General features: G+C 37.4%; 1 pseudogene; it reads left to right on the top strand.

Annotated features, from left to right (window-relative positions):
* Nucleotides 1-403: 403 nt before the first annotated feature.
* On the top strand, nucleotides 404-1,100 carry LOC102244287 (annotated as a pseudogene).
* The last annotated feature ends 3,663 nt before the right edge of the window (nucleotides 1,101-4,763 follow it).

The following is a 4,763-nucleotide window of genomic DNA, read 5'->3' as shown; positions in this document are numbered from 1 at the left end:
TAGAAATATAGAGCCTGAATGATTTATATAACTGGGAGCTGTATATGAACAATATAGCTCAGGCATCTAGACTGATTTCAGCATAAAACAGTGATGGGTAATGTTGGGTAGTGTTAGCGAATTAGTTAGGAAAGATGAATGTAGAAGATGTTCTAGTACATAATGAAAGTAAATTTGCATGTTGTATGTTAGACATCAAAGATTAACAAACAAGTAAGAAACAGAGGAGAGTGATAAGGAATTGTTATTTGTGTTTTTATTTAATATTCCCCCCCCCCAGGAAGTAGCTGAAAAGATAATTTTACTGGAAGTGTTGAGGAGAATGTGGCTAGAGGAAGGGAAGACAATTAGAAGCCTACTGGCTTTGCAGACGCCGCCGCCCCAAAGCCGGCCGTGACCAGCCATGGGGAACCCCACCATGTACTTCAACATCGTCGCCAACGGGAGCCCCTGGGCCGCGTCTCCTTCCAGCTGTTTGCAGACAAAGTTCCAAAGACGGCAGAAAACTTCCGTGCTCTGAGCACTGGGGAGAAGGGATTTGGTTATAAAGGTTCCTGCTTTCACAGAATTATTCCGGGACTTATGTGCCAGGGTGGTGACTTCACACGCCATAATGGCACAGGCGGCAAGTCCGCCCATGGGGAGAAATTTGAGGATGAGAACTTCGTCCTGAAACATACAGGTCCTGGCATCTTGTCCATGGCAAATGCTGGACCGAACACAAACGGCTCCCAGTTTTTCATCTGCGCTGCCAAGACTGAGTGGTTGGATGGCAAGCATGTGGTCTTCGGCCGGGTGAAAGAAGGCATGGGTATTGTGACAGCCATGGAGCGCTTTGGGTCCAGGAATGGCAAGACCAGCAAGAAGCTCACCATTGCTGACTGTGGGCAACTCTAATAAGTTTGACTTGCGTTTTATTTTAACCACCAGACCATTCCTTCTGTAGCTCAGGAGAGCACCCCTTCACCCCGATTTGCTTGGAATGTTCTATAATCTTTGTGCTCCTGCCAGTTTATTGGGTTCCATAAATTCCCTACCCTTTCCCAGTCTAGCTGGATTGCAGAGTTAAGTTTATGAGTATGAAATAAAAACTAAACAGTTGAAAAAAAAAGAAGTCTACTATAACAGTCAAAGGAAAAGATGGTGAAGGCCTGAACTGAGGCATTGTTAGAGAGGAGGACTTGCATTTGAGACATACTACTGAGGTAACATTAATAAAATATAGAGAACCTATTGTGAAATAACATAAGGAGAAAATAGTCAAAGATGAAGCCCATGAATATGGTTAAGTTCCTGGGTATATGATTTAGCAAGGAAAGAAAAATATTTAGAGGATAAAGGATAATAAGACTGATCTTGACAATTTAGAGTTTGAGTATCTGTTGTCATCTCAAAATGAGGGTGTCCAGATGACCAGTAGGTACTGGACATGTTAGAAATTAGATTCCATGTGAATAGAAACAGTGTCTCTATGACTGCAACCCAGCCTCATGCATAGCTCTTGAAATAAAATGTAGGTTCAATAAGTAATTGTTGGGTGCAATTATTAATAGGAAATTTTGCAGGGAGAAATAAGATAACGTCAGCAGGTTAATTATACCTTAAAAATGTCTGTATCTTTATTTAGGTCCACCATCTCTTACAAATGGTAATTGTAGATCTAATATTTGGTAAAAATAAATTAAAGAATAATTTTATTAAGTTACTATATGAAACTTACTTTACTATTTATACATAGTTAAATTATTTTCTGGATAAAAGAAATTCTAAATTTTAATATTAGTAAATTTTGTCAAATGCCACCATACAATGTATAATTTATCATTCAATTTTACATAGAAATTTAAGAACACAATTAAATGTTCCCTAACTCTGAATATTTTTGTATTTGATATGGATAAAATTTCTTCCTAATGACATGAAAAGACACATTAATGTGTAGTCTAAACAACAGAAAGAGGTTACTTTTACAACTTTTTACCTATATTATAGAAGGGGCTTGTTGCTCAAATATTGAGGATATCTTTTTATGGGAGCCATCCTTTTTTTCATCCAGACATTTTCAACAGGCTTAAAACATGAGCTGAATCAACTTTTGCATAGGTCATTGAAAGAACACACAAAATAAAAATTTACGGGAATAATGCAAATATGTAAACTCAATGTTGTAAAAAATAAAATATATTCTTAAGAATCTTTTAGTTCACTTCTACACCCCATATCTACAAATCTAATAGTGAAAGGCAGTTTTATTTATACAAGTCTTCTGAAGAAATGCCAATGAGAAAAATAATAGCTCAGTCAGAAAAGAATGTTGCAAACAGAAAGCTACAAGGTAAAATTCAATCAATGACCCTAGGTTGTGTTTTTCCTTTGTCACACAAAGTCCAGAAAAGTGTTGCCAAAGAGCATTTTGGGTGAGAGTAAAAAGTCCAGACTTTCTTGCCCAACCAAAAAAATCATAATACAAGTCTGTACAATAAACAGTTGTTGGAAATTCATGACTTATTGATTCAATTATTATTAATTTAATAGCAATAAGCTACTAACCATTTTATTGAATTGAGGAAATGGCCAAAATACAGATGTCTTATTTTACTTTATACTTTCCAGTCTTCAAATTTGCTTTGTATTCTATGTAGATATAATGCAAGAGTGCTATTATAGAAGATACTTTAAAATAAAAATACAAGTATACCAATCAATTATAAAGCATTCATTATATCAGTGGTTCTAAACCTTGGCTACACATTAGAATCACCTGGGAATCTTTTTAAAATTCTGATTTCTGGGCCTCATCCTCCGGAAATTCTGTTTCTTTGTTATGGGGTGAGGCCACAACATTAGTAACAAAGAAACAGAATTTCTGGAGGATGAGGCCCAGAAATCAGGATTTAAAAAATATTCCCAGGTGATTCTAATGTGCAGCCAAGATTGACAACCACTGCATTATAGGATCATTTAATCATGTGTTTTACTAACAGATTTCAATGAATTAAAGCACCTAAACTATCCTCTTCTTGAGCTTTGTTGTTCTTCAGCAGGATGGGGAATAGTGTGGGCCATTTGTGCAGGTGGAAAGGGTAGACCTTAACTCACATCTTTTTGGAAGAAGACATGAAAGCAGCCACTGCTGATTTAAACTATATCAGAATTAGAAATTATACAAAGAAAAACTGACGGATGCATTTATCTATATATATAAAAGCCCAGTGACCGGAACGGTGGAATGACCAGAATGATCGGTGGCTATGACAAAAACTGCGCAGCCCACCAGCCTGATCCAGGCCCCAATCAGCCCCCAACACCCTGATCAGGGGTGGGCCGGGACAGCCAACCACCCACAGCCCCCTCCCCCCACCGGCCTGGCCCTATGGACCCCCATTGAGTTGGATGGGCTGGCTTTCTCCACCTGAGCACGAATTCGTGCACTGGGCCTCTATTTTTATAAACAAAAAGAGTGAACATACCCTATGGTGAACCATTCCACTCCTGGATATACTTTACAGAAACAAGTGCTTTCTGTACCAGGAAACATACACAAGAAAGATCATAAGGAAACCTGTTTACTGCAAGTATATTGGTTGAATAATGTGTGCTATGATCAACAATGGAATAGTATGCAGCAATAAACATGAGTTAAGAAAACAGTTGCAAACAATGATATTGCTAATGCATATGGCATAAAGTAAAAAAAATATATATGAAATAACATTTACTGTATGATTCCATGTATATAAAAAATGAGAAAATTTAGGATAATTTAGAAATAAGCAATTGGATAGTAACTGCTATGGACTATGTTTGTAACTCCCCAAAATTCATATGCAGAAACCCTAATGCCCAATGTGATGCTACTTGAATATGGGCCTTTGTAAGGTAATTAAATCATGGGAGTGAAGCCCTCATGGTGGGGTTAGTGCTCTTATAAGAAGAGATAGGAGCAAGAGCTTGCTTGTTCTCATTGCTCTCTGTCATGTGGTGAGGAGAATGAGAAGAGAGATGTCTGCAAACCAGGAAATAGGCTCTCACCAAGACCTGACTCTGCCAGCACCTTGATCTTGGACTTACCAGCCTCCAGAACTGTGAGAAATAAATGTTTGTTGTGGAAAACATCCAGTCTATGGTAATTTGTTATAGCAGCCCGAACAGTCCCCTAAAATGTGAAGTAAGAAATTGTAAACAAAGTAAGTCAGGGAGTAGTTTTAGAGGAAGGGCTAGTTATTAGAAAGAGACATATTGGGGGAGGGGTTTTGATTTATTGGCAATATTCTATCCCTTGATCTCTCTGGTAGGCATATAGTTGGACATTTTACAATAATTTATTAGGCAGTACATTTGTGGTTTTATGTATCCTTCCTCCTGTGTGTTACACTTCACAATAGATCTGCTTGCAAACAAAAAGGAAGACCAAAAAGGAAATGAGAATAGGATAGTTTTACAGGTAATATTTAAGGGTAGGGGGAGTAAGTACATTGATTAGACTCAAATATGATAAAGTAGAACTGAAAATGACCTGGGCGTGTTGTCCACCAGTGGGCAGTCCTATCTTGCCAGGATGTGCTCAGTCTATTACTTGGCACATAAGTTAGTTAGCTAGAATATAATGCATGCTACAAATTACATGGAAGCTAAATGTAGAGTCCTTGTAAGACACATGGCAAGCAAATGTAAAGCAAATTAGTTACTTCTCTAAAATTATTGAAAAAAAATAAAGGATTATAACAAGAAAGAAAAGCAAGTTAAAAGAAAAATGGCTAATT

The sequence above is a fragment of the Myotis brandtii genome, unplaced genomic scaffold, assembly GCF_000412655.1.
Source record: "Myotis brandtii unplaced genomic scaffold, ASM41265v1 scaffold1583, whole genome shotgun sequence".
Taxonomy (NCBI): Eukaryota; Metazoa; Chordata; class Mammalia; order Chiroptera; family Vespertilionidae; genus Myotis; species Myotis brandtii.
This window is presented reverse-complemented; position numbering and strand designations above follow the sequence as displayed.